A 12845-nucleotide genomic window follows, 5' to 3' on the forward strand; every position below is an offset into this window, starting at 1 on the left:
TATAAACACTACAACAACAACAGCTCGAAGATAGTTTAGCTTCCACTAGGCCAAGGCGAGTATACAATCAGGTTCAGAAGTTAGGGTCAAAATAGCCTCTAAGACACTATGGGCAGGTAAATTTGGTTGAGTATGCACTCTCGATGGAGGATGATGAGCTGGTCACCTTCAAAGAAGCTATTCAGGACAAGGATAGTGAGAGTTGGTTGGCTATGATGGAGGAAAAGATGGAATCTCTCCGGAAGAATCAAACATAGGAGGTGGTCCCATTGCCCGTAGGGAGGAAAACTATAGATTGTAAGTGGGTGTACAAGAGAAAGGAGGATCCTTTCGAGCTTGGCAGTACAAGATATAAGGCTAGACTAGTGGCTAAAGAGTTTGCACAAAGAGAGGGTATGGATTAAAATAAGATCTTTTCTCGGGTGGTGAAACACACTTCTATGCGGGTGCTATTGAGTATTGTTACTCATGATGATCTTGAGCTGGAACAACTCAATGTGAAAATGGCCTTCTTGCACGGAGACTTGGACGAGGAAATCTATATGCATAAGCCTGAGGGTTACAAGACTGAGGATAAGGAGAATCAGGTATGTCGCTTGAGGAAATCACTATATGGATCAAAGCAATCTCCTCGGTAATGGAACAAGCGATTTGACTCCTTCATGCTAAAGCATGGGTTCTCCAGAAGCGATTATAACTGTTGTGTCTATATTTGGAAGCTTTGTGGAGGGGATTATATATATCTTCTTTTGTATGCGGATGACATGCTTATTGCTTCGAGAAGCAATGTGGAGATAGATAGGCTGAAATCTCAACTTGATAAAGAATTTGAGATAAAAGATATGGGCGCTGCTAAGAAAATACTGGGTATGGAGATTAGAAGAGAGCAGGTAAATCGACGATTGTTCTTGAGTCAGAAGGGCTACATTGAGCGGATTATCGTAAGGTTTGGGATGCAAAGTGCTAAGTCGGTGGTGACTCCATTGGCCCTACACTTCAGGCTCTTACATAAACAATTTCCCACTACATCGAAATATAAGGCACACATGGAGCGTGTACCTTATGCTAGTGTAGTTGGTAGAATGTATGCAATGGTGTGTACACATTCAGATATTTCACAGGGATCAGTGTTGTCAGTAGGTTCATGGAAAATCCGGGAAAGACACATTGGAAGTAGTAAAATAGGTTCTGATGTATGTTTCCTTCGAAAGTTACCTTCATTACTAATTTCATTATAACTTTAATCGTTTACAATGAATTCAGAAGTGTCTGCAATACAAAAAAATGCTGATTTTGGTGTTTTCGGCGGTTTTTCGATCGTTAACCTTCTGGATTTGTTCCAACTGATCTGATAGTGTGGTTAAGTGGATTCAACTGAAGATAAGAGAGAATCAACCGTTCTTATCCGAACACAGGGCCCCTGAAGCCTATAAATACAACCCTAGGGCCTTTATTTTTTCAGATCTGGAATTCTCGAGCGTTGGCGAAGCCCTGCCGGACTGAAGACTGAAGGTGCACGAATTTTAGAAGAGAGGAGGAGATTGATCGAGTTCTTCAACGTAGGAAGGAAGAGTTCGTTAGATCTGCAGTTCCCCATATTCGTCCCTTAAGATTACCCCGTTGCGGTAATCTTAAGAAGAGCAATTATCTCGCTGTTACCGAGATAAGCGCTTCGGCTTCTTGATTTCTTCGCGAATTGACGAAGTCTCAGATCTGATTTAATTGTCAGGTGGTCCATGGATATTGACGTCCCTATCACCGGCCAAAAAACCACGCGAGCAAGAGACGATAAATAGATCTTGTGTTATTTTCAAGAGAGTTGTAATTCTTTTATTTTTGTTACTTAAATTCTTTGTAAACGATTAAAGTTATAATAAAATCAGTAATGAATGCAACTTTTGAAGGAAACAAGCTGGTGACCACAGTGGGAGTGGGAGTACAAATCACAGTGAGAGTTTTGACTTGTACAAGTCGCCCAGAGGGGTTCCTAGTGTTAAGTGACAAATGCTTAACACGGAGGGGTTTGATAATCATTAATGATCAGGAGACTAAAATTCTAAATACTAAGTCCGGACTCTAACAATGTGAATGTTGAGTGCACAGACGTAGCAGCAGTTTGAGTGGGAGTTTCTTATTCATCACCTTCTTGTAGTGATTGGGTTATCCTAAAGAATACGCTATATAGAATTCTCTCGGGAACTTCCCGTTACATGAATTATTCACCCTAACTTTCTTCGTAAAACTGGGTCTAACATTATACTCAGTTGCATGACCGGGTTATCCTTAAGAATACCAGGCATGACACTCTCCTGGAACTTCCTGTGAAAGAAATGAAACAGTTTAGACTCATATACCCTTCTGTGATACTCACAGTAGTTTGGGTCCGTAATCCTCTTAGCTCCCTCCTGATCTTTAATAGGTGGTAGCTCAATCTCACCGTTATTCAGGAGGTATTCGAAAATACTCGGAACTTCTTCATTCTTAAAAGAGTACTTTTTTTAGAGTCCCGGATCTGGAGCCCTTTGCTGCTTTTGAGGTTGTTGTTGTGACGTCTGATTATTATCACTAGCAACCACAGGCATTGACTGTTAGCTTCTTTCGATCTTCTTCCTTCTGAGGAAGCGTTCGGCTTGTTCACCGTGCATCTTCAAATCTTTCCAAGTCTTGGACGGGTTTAATCCCATAACTCCCAACACGTCCAAAGAGAGGTTGTTGTGGCAAGTTTATAGGATGAATTCCTCCATGATCGGATTTCGATAATTTATCACCTTGTTCTGGAAGCGTTTAACAAAGTCGGCGACTATTTCTCCATCTTTGCTTCTCATCGAAGAGTGTCCTGGTGGATACCCCGGCGTCGTCATCAAAGAAGTTGCCGAGGAATGAGCTCTCCATATCACCCCAGTTGTTGATGGTTCCAGGCTTGAGATGGCGGTACCAATCGAAGGTAGGCCCACGAAGGGTGCCAACGAATGACCGAACCATCAGTGTTTCATTGCCGGATATCATGCCCAAGTGGGACTTAAAGTAGATCAAATGTTGAGTGGGCGAGCCCTTCCCATCGAACGACGTAAAGTTGATCAGGTTGAATTTAGTCTGATACGGGATTGACTCCCACTCTCTCGGGTAAGGATACGGAATGTCGGTCTTCTTTACCTCTCGAGCAGACATCAAAGCATTGATTTTGCTCTCGAGATCCTTCATCTTTTCGTCCTCATCTATATCATGCTTCGGACGATTTCTAAGAGAAACAACGGGGCCACCCCCAGCGTTGTTATCTTCGGTTGGACCACCCCCAACGTTATTGTTGTCGGGAGGGATATCAATGTTGATAGTCTCATCCGGTTCTGGATCACTATCTATTGTTATCACTGTGGTCGTCAGCTTGTTTGTGGTGAAAGTTGATATCTTTATTGTATAACTCATTATAACTTCGATCATTACAACAAGTTTAAAAAGATCAGTATTTTTATAAGACCTTTACACAATAAAAATAAAAAAATTACAACTCTCGTCAAACAGCGCAACGGGTGTTTATCGTCCACTGCTTGCGTGGGATCTTGGCCTATGACGGGGACGTTAATATCCGTGGACCACTAAATGATCAGATCAGATCTGGAGCTTCGTTGATTCGTGAAGGAATCAAGAAACTGAAGCAGTTATCTCGGTAACGGTGAGATAACTACTCTTCTCGAGATCACCGCAATGGGGCGATCTCAAGGAATGAACCGGGCTGTAGATCTGACGAGCTCCTCTTCTTTATGCTGACGAACTCGATCCGATCTCTCCTCCTCCTCTCTGAAATTCATGGCTATTCAATTCTCAATTCGGTCGGACTTCGCCGACGCTCGAGAATTCCAGATCTGAAAAAATAAAGGCCCTGAGGCTGTATTTATAGGCTTAGGGACCCCTGTTTTCGGATAAGAATGGCCGATTCCCTCTTATCCTCAGTTGTAACCACTTAACCATGTTCTTAGATAGATTCAGATCAGTTAGAATAAATCCAGGTGGTTAACGTCGAAAAACGGTTCAAAACAGACAAAAACAGTATTTTGGGGGTTGCGGACACTTATGAGTGTCTCGGCATGGCCGAAACACTTACAAGTGTCTCGGCTTAGCTGAGACACTCAAGAGTGTCTGGCCAAGCTGAGACACTTTGAAGTGTCTCAGGTATATGACTTCCAAATGACCTGATTCTAGATGCATTGGAAAGCTGACAAAGAGGTCTACAACTTTCATGTTTTACATTTTTTTTAGATTCGAATCGGATCATGGCCAAAATCGTTATTCTTCTCCGAGACACCAACACTGTCTCGGAATTCTGAGGCAGTTTGTACTATCTTTGATATTTTGGCTTTATCTTTCTCATATGATCTCAAAATGACCTGATCCAAGGTTCATTGGAAAGCTAATGAGGAGATCGACAACTTTCATGTTTTGTGTTTCTTTATATTCAAATCGAATCATGGGAAAAATCACTCTAAAATGTCCAAGATACCTTTGGGTGTCTCGGCCAATCCGAGACACCAATGGGTGTCTTGGCCAATTCGAGACACCTCCGGGTGTCTCAACTTGGATGAGACACCTTAGAGTGTCTTGGCCAAGCCGAGACACCTTTGGGTGTCTCGGGTTGGCCGAGACACCTCTGGGTGTCTCGCTGAGGCCTGGGACGTAGTCCTGCGCGTTCCGTCCGTTTTTATCGTATCTTTGTCGTCTGAACTTGGAATCATGCAATTCAAGATATGTCTGAAAGCCGTTGAAAATATCTACAAGTTCCCATAATTGAATCATCTGTGGAGTGGATGGGACATATAAGGCAATTCGTCTTTTGTAAGTGACGCGGAGCTCCCGATCAGTTCGTGTTTCCGTTATTCCGAAGTTTCGTTGCTTCGTATGATCTGTCGACTCACTTCATGTGTTTGTCATCATCAAATGAGCTTCTGTAACTCTAATACCAATATTCATCGTCTTCTTTCTATCTCGAGCCGTGTGCGGGAACCTATAGGTAATTTTTTACGCCTACAATCTACTTAAAAGGTATCGTTGATACGAGTCTGTGTTTTAGTGGAGATACATGTCAGATTGATGGGTTTATAGATTCAAATTATGTGGGAGATCTAGACAGATGGTGATCTACTACTGGTTATGTGTTCAGAATACATGGTGCTCCAGTTAGTTAGCGATCGATGTTACTGACTATAGTGACACTTTCTACTACAGTGACTGAGTACATGGCCATGACAGAGGGAGTGAAGGAAGCATTGTCGTTGTGGGGTCTTCTAGATGATTTGGGGATTGAGTAGGATAGCGTGAACTTGTGGTGCGATAGTCAGAGTGTAATTCATTTGACTAAGAATCAAGTTCACCATGCTCGTATCAAACATATCGACATCAGGTACCATTTTGTGCAGGATGTCATAGAGGAAGGTGATATTTTTCTCATAAAGGTGCACACGAATGAGAATCCAACAGACATATTAACCAATGTGGTGACAAGTAGCAAGTTTCAGCATTGGTTGGACTTGCTCCATATCAGCCCGTGTTGATCCGTCCAAGAGGGCATGGCCCTTCGGGGTAGTGATGAGGTGAGGTGGAGACTATATGAAGAATTGTAGAACTACAATTAGTTTGATCCCGGTCAGAGGGTACGTAGGCAACCATAGTATAATGGTGCAACTGGTTTTAGCCTGGTTTGGCGTTTTTCAGATCTCTTTGGTGATGTTCGGGGTGTTTCTTCTGGTGTTCGTCTAACATTTGATGTTTAACAAATGATGTACGAGGTGGAAAATTATGAACGGCTCACGGCCCCGTGCGAGACGGCACGTGTGCAAGACAGGTTAACTTGTCTCGCACGTCTCCGACTTGAGGCCGCATGCGGTTTTTAAGGCCCAGTTCGGATTTCTAGTTTGGTATAAATATGAACGTCCTCTTTTAATGGGGATTTTTTTGGAGATGTTTGCTAACTGTTTTTGAGAAGTTTTTCAAAGACTTAGTTCTGAGAAGGAGAGATCTTGAAGAGAGATAAAAGGAGAGAGATTTGGAGAGATTTTACAGGAGATAGGTCAATTTCTTTTGAGTAAAAATTAAATCTTCTTCTTTGGGACGAGTTTGTGGGTTGTACAAGTCGTTGGTGTTCTCCTTCATAGTGGAATCTCCCTTCACCCCCTTCCGTGGACGTGACTCTGCGCCCAACAATTTATTTCGTGTGTGCATGTTTACAATCAGTACTTATATATAGCTCCATCTTGAGGCAGAGAAATTACAGCTGACTGTAAATTACACGGATCAAATTGTCTAGCAAGAACCTAAACCGGCTCCAGCTGTCTGCATCCTCTTGTTTCCATTGTCCTCTGTCGATGAACAACCGCTGCTCATTTTTAGTCTAGTAAGAAGTTTGACTAATTACTGCAATTAGGAAAATTGCAGCAAGCGAAAAGTATACGTTCACAGCTAAGTATTCTTGTTCTGCTCCTAAGATTCCTACACTGTACTTGTTGCACGGATTTATTGATACTTTTCAATTAATTGATGATGATTTTTTATGCAACCCTGTTTAATGCAATAGTAAATTTTATCATATCATGATTATAAAGGAACTAATTCACTGAGTTTTCTCTAATGAGTTGCAATTAATTTCGCCATTAAGTAAGTGAAACTTTTACAGATAAAGTTCAGGCGGTGAAATCCATCCGGCAGTATCTGTTACTCTTATAGAATGATCATTCTGTAGGTCATACCTTGGAGAGCAATCCGCTAATGCACCCGAGGGATCGGAGGAAGAAACTTGTACAGTTTATAGCAAACCTTGAACTCCAGTACATGCTAATTTACGAATTAAATGTTGCATTACAGAGGATGTATCAATCGCGACATTCCGGTTCCAGCTGACATAATACCGTGGCTTGCTTATTCAACTCTGTTAGTCGTGCACATGTGGAGTTACAATGTTTTAATTACAGAAAAACAAGCTCCAAAATAACAGCATATAAGGTGAATGAAGAAAGGGAAAAAAAAATTTAGTTTGTGAGATTGATGGAGGAGGGTTGTGTTAGGCAGCCGGCAGCCAGCGTAAAATATAGTCGGATCCACATAAATAACGAATCCTATTATATACTCGTTGGGGCGTCCCCACCGCGACGCGTTGCATCGATGTCACCCAGATACAATGATAAGTAAGTAATAATGGTTTGCTAGGATGTTCTAAGAATCTACATCGATGTCACCCTGAAAGCGACGCATTACATCGATGTCACCCTAATGTAATGGCATGTAAGAAATGGTGTTCTAAGAATCTACAATTCTCTAATAGGTTGCCTAATAGTATTAGGCATAGGCTAGAACGGTCCAAGAGGAAAAATGGTAGGAAACTTTTACAAGAAAATAGAATTAGATTAGCTACTTGGAATATAGGTACACTTACCAGAAAGACTATGCAATTAGTGGATGTCATGCTCATAAGAAAGATAAATATAATTTGTTTACAAGAAACTACATGGAAATGTATAAAATCTAGAGAAATTAAAAAGACCGGATATAAACTTTGATACACGAGAAAAGAGAAGAATAGGGATGGAGTGAGATTTCTTATAGATAATATAATAAAAGAAAGTGTTGTAGAGGTAAGAATAGTTGGAGATAGAATAATACCAGTAAAACTTATCTTATGTGTAGAGGTTATTAATATTATTAGTACTTACACACCACAAATAGGCTTGCCCGAGAATGCTAAAAGAGAATTTTGGGATAGATTAGATGAATTAGTACAAGAAACTCCATTTGGAAGGAAATTATTTATAGAAAGGGATCTTAATGAGCATGTTGGTAAGGATAATAACGGATATGAGAGGGATACATGGAGGTTTTGGGTATAGAGATATATAAGAACGACATGGGTAAATCAATTTTAGAGTTTGCATATATCGTATGATTTGATAATAGCAAATACGCACACTTAAAAAAAAGAATGAATACTTAATAACCTTTAAAAGTAGTTTTAATAATAGTCAAATAGACTTCGTTCTTACTAGAATGACTGATAAGTTAATATGCAAAGATTTGTAAAGTTATATCAGGAGAGAGTTTAAGTACTCAGCATAGATTGGTGGTCTTAGACATATCTATTAAGAAGATGAGTAGAAAAACTATTGTGAACAAGAGAATAAGAACTAAATGGCCGAATTTAAAAGGAGAGAGTTTAATACATTTTAAAGATAAAATAATAAAATAAGATATATGGAACATAGATAATGAGACTATTATGTGGAATAGCATATCTTTTGTATTAGAAATGTGGCTAAAAATATACCAAGAGAATCTAAAGGATGCAGATTAGATGGTAAGGAGAGTTGGTAGTGGAATGAGAGTATGTAAAAGGTTATTACTAGAGAGAAGAAAACTTTATGTAAAGAGTGGCAAAAGTGTAGGAGAGGGAAAATTTGGAAAAATATAAACTAGTAAGGAATGAAGCAAAAATAGTAGTTAGTGAGAATAAATACAAGGCTTATAAAAAATTATAAGAAGTTAAAATATAAGGAGGGAGAAAAAGATATATATAAGCTTGCTAAGATTAGAGAAAGGCGGAGTAGAGATTTGGGGCAATATTAGGTGTATTAAAACTAAGGTTCTAAGGGTTTATGACAGACAGAGAAATAAAAGAGAGGTGAATGATTATGTTGTGCATCATATCAAATCAGGATGGTTGAAATAGAGGAGTGCTTTGGGTGGCTTATGTGATCATAGAATACCAATGAAACTAAAGAGAAAATTCTATTGAACGGTTACAAGACCAACAATACTTTATGAGTTAGTGTTGGGCAATTAAAAATAACATATTCAAAAAATGAGTGTAGCTAAAATGAGAATGTTGTGATGGTCTTGTGAGTATACATTAAAAGATAGAATAAGAAATTAGTGCATCCGTAGTAAAGTAGAGGTTACGCTTATTGATGATAAAATAAAGGAGAATAGATTAAGATGATGTGGTCTTGTACAAACAGAGACCCCTTAGTAAACCGATTAGGAAAACCGATAATATTAGAGTTAGTGTGGTTAGGAGATCTAGACGTAGACCTAGAATAACTTAGTTAGAAACAATTAAGAAGGATATGATTAAGACTAACTTAACGGAGGAGATGACCTATAACAAAATGGAATAGAAAAATAGGATTTATGTAGCCAACCCCAAACATTTGGGATAAAGGCTTAGCTGTTTTATTGTTATTGTTATTGTTGAGATTGATGGCTTGGATAGAAAAGCGACTACAAAATTTTGCCCCGAACAATCTTGATGCATCCGAAATGCTTTAGTCCGTGCAAGGGATTCGGAAGGGGGGAACTCTGCAAACACTATGCAACGGGCTAGTGATGCTTTGGGTTCTCGTATTGACGAACACTTTATGTTCTTCATGTCAAGTGCTTGGCCTTATATCCTAATTTCTCCAAATATGGCCTTCTTAAATTTTAAACAGAACATATTATTTCTACTCCCTTATCTACATGCAATCGTTTTCTTAGAAACTTTATCTAGATTGCTCACTATGAGGTCTCAAAGGGAGTGGAAAAACAATATTTTTGCACCCTAGGAAGTGCTGGTAATATTTCACCTCCACACATGTTACTGTTACTATTCTTATCAATTACTATGCTGACTTATATATGCTCGATGATGCATGCACTTAATATGTCAAAAAATATATCGTGCTCAGTCCCGTAACATGTACAATTTGGTTGGCTACACTTAAGTTGCAATATCCTAAGTGGAACCACCTGTTGCTACATGGTTGGCACTAAACACTCGTGCAGTTTTTTTTCATTGTTTAGAATGCTGAACAAGCAGAAAACCTGTCTTTAAACTTTGAAGATTAAGTTCCAATGTGATATTTCTTAATGCTCTTTACGATAAAGGCCATTATTTCGGAGTATGGTTCGTTTCCATTCAACTCAAGTATTCAAACTTGCAGTGTTATGCATGGTTTGTTTCCATTCAACTCCGCGTATTCGAACTTGCAGTGTTATTCCATTTATGAATGTCCTAGTTCCTAGTTCCATAGTCAGGCAATCTGCCGACTCTTATCAGTTATAGATGGATGTTAAATTCTCGACATTCTTGATTGTAAAGAATGCGTACAATTAGTTATCTGGATCAATTGTATTGACTTCAAATGGGTCTCACAATTAAAAGAGTTTTTTATAATTCCTTGCGAAAAATATCACTCATGAGATGCTATCGGCGAGTTGTAAAATTTCTCTATCACCAAAGAATTTGGGGATCTGTTAAGAGCCTTTTCAGGCGTTCCAAAGTACTAAATTGTGGCCCGTGAGGTCAGTTATTGTGACGTGCGTACCAACCAATCCGAGTTACTGTGATGTACTATCAGAGAGACTAGAAATCTATATTTCTCAAAAGGCTTTTTCCTTTCTTTGAAGTCGGCTCTCTCTCCTAGCCGCCCTCTCTAGGGTTTTGAAAACCCTAGTTTTCAGTCGGCTCTCTCTTGTAGCTGCCCCCTCTCTAGGGTTTTGAAAACCCTACATCTCAGTCCATTCCTTTTCCTCTCTGAAAACGCATAACGCTTCTTTCCCCCTCCCTCATGACGGATCTCCATCGGCACGACCGCCTATTTTTATTTTCTTCTCTGGCCGGTTTCTACATTCTTTGTGAGACACGACCCTTCCTGTCTCACTCCGATAGTTTTGCGGTGAATTATTTGGCGAGATCTAAGTCTCGTCCCCAATCCTCATGGTAGTCTTCGGGGTTTCCCACATCTCGGCCTCCAAGGTAGCTGTCTCTTGACTCATATGAACGCCATCGCCGTTTCATAATTAATTAACGGCATCGCCGTTTCATATTTATTTAATAGCATCGCCGTTTCATATTTAATTAACGACATCGTCATTTCATATTTAATTAATGGCATCGCCGTTTCATATTCAATTAACGGCATCACCATTTGAGGGATGTCTTTCAGTCTCCAATTAACGACATCGCTATTTAAATCGTCTCTTAGACTCAAATTAACGGCATTATCGTTTTAAGACCATCTATCAGTCTCATATTAACGACATCACCGTTTTAAGCAGCCTCTCGGCTCCAAATCAATTTGGAACATGATGAGAATTGATGATGATGGACTGACCGAGCTTTGTGCCAGATGTAGGTTAGACAACAAAGATGGTCCTGTTTTTCTGTCAACTAAGGACCGGACAGATTCGCCTTCCCTTAACAGCTGTCTCTTGGTGAAGGTTTTTGATAGGAAGATTGCTAATAGAGATGGTATTGAGCGTGTCCTTAGGAAGATATGGATTGTAGATGCCCCCTTCTAGATGGAACATTACAGTGGAAGGAATACTTTCCTTTTCAGATTCGATTCTGATGCAGATAAGGAGAAAGTGTTTGATGGTGGGCCATTGAGCTTTGAAAGGAACTTGCTCAATTTGATTGTTCCTCGTAGGGTCGGTGCCCCAACTTCTCTGGATTTCTCTTCAACTTTATTTTGGGTAAACGTCAAGAATGTACCACTGGCTATGATGAACGAGAGGTGCGCCAGAGACTCTGGCTCGTTTATAGGAGAACTTAAAGGGAATGATTTCTGGGATAACAAGATGCGACTGAGAATTCTCGTGGATATTACTAAGCCTCTAAAAGAGACATACATGTTTGCTTTGAAGAGACCAGGGAGATTGAGAAGCTCTTCCTCACCTATGAGAGACTTCCTGACTTTTGCTTTTCATGTGGTATTATTGGTTTTTTTCAAGTTGATGGTTTTTTTCACATCCAAAAGCAGATATGGTTCTTGGCTTAGAGAACCCCCTCCATCTTTCAAGGCCTTTGAGACTCGGTCTTCTGGAGCAACTGAAGCAGATCATGTGGGGCAAAAACAACCATCATCTCGGGTTGTCTCAGATGATACTCAGGATGAGGATTCATGTGGTAGTGATTCACTACAGATCATTCCAGTCACTGTGAGGTGTGAAACCCCTCCTGTATCCTTGCCCATAGATACCAGTGTTGGCTCTGATTTGTATGATGTTATAGTTTTCACATCCACCTCCAGGAAGCGGGCTATATCGTCCTAGAAGAGACTTGCTAGAGGGTCTGGGAAGCAGGGCTCCAAACAACAAGAGAAAGGAGGCAAACATATGAAAGATCCGGTCAAAGGATCCTACGGATATATTGTTTGGTTCAGAAATTATTTTCAATGACAAATTCAATGTAACTTTGGGCGTTACAATAAGTTCAAAAGAAATAGACTTTTAATAAGACTCTTACAAAGTTATAATCTCCTCAAACAAATGCAACGGACATTTATCTCCTACTGCTTGCGTGGGATCTTGGCCTGTGACAGGGATGTTGATATCTGTGGACCACCAAACAATTAGATCAATCTGGAGCTTCGTTGATTCGCGAAGGAATCAAGAAATCGAAGCAATTATCTCAGTAACAGTGAGATAACCACTCTTCTCGAGATCACTGCAACGAGACAATCTCAAGGAAAAGAATCGGGAACTGTGGATCTGACGAACTCTTCTTCTCTGTGCTGAAGAACTCGATCCGATCTCCTCCTATCTTTTAAAATTCGTGCTCCTTCAGTCTTCAATTTAGCAGGGCTTCGCTGACGCTTGAGAATTCCAGATCTATGCAAATGAAGGCCCTAGGGCTGTATTTCTAAGCTTTGGGACCTCCGTTTTTAGATAATAATGGCCAATTCGCTCTTATCCTCAGTTATAACCACTTTATCACATTTTTGAATGATATTTAGATCAGTTAGAACAAATCCAGATGAAAACAGCTTCAAAACAGCGAAAACCATCTTTTCTGGGCTGTAGACACCCGTGGTGTCTCGGCCAAGAGC

This window comes from Asparagus officinalis, chromosome 5, assembly GCF_001876935.1.
Source record: "Asparagus officinalis chromosome 5, Aspof.V1, whole genome shotgun sequence".
Classification (NCBI taxonomy): Eukaryota; Viridiplantae; Streptophyta; class Magnoliopsida; order Asparagales; family Asparagaceae; genus Asparagus; species Asparagus officinalis.